A 221-nucleotide genomic window follows, 5' to 3' on the forward strand; every position below is an offset into this window, starting at 1 on the left:
GTTAGTAATGTTTTCAAAGGTTTTGCAAAAGACCCCGCAAATTTGTAGTATATTTGTGAGTCAAGTATAATATAAATTTTGTACACTTTAGAAATAGGTGCAGTTTACAGAATTTATATTGTTTTTTATTACAAAGTTACATGGTTGAAACCTCGGTACTTGAGTATTTTGGGCACAGCTCTTGGGCGCCCGTTACTGCGGCGAGCGCCTGCGTTCCCGGT

Source organism: Dermacentor albipictus, chromosome 9 (assembly GCF_038994185.2).
Source record: "Dermacentor albipictus isolate Rhodes 1998 colony chromosome 9, USDA_Dalb.pri_finalv2, whole genome shotgun sequence".
Classification (NCBI taxonomy): domain Eukaryota; kingdom Metazoa; phylum Arthropoda; class Arachnida; order Ixodida; family Ixodidae; genus Dermacentor; species Dermacentor albipictus.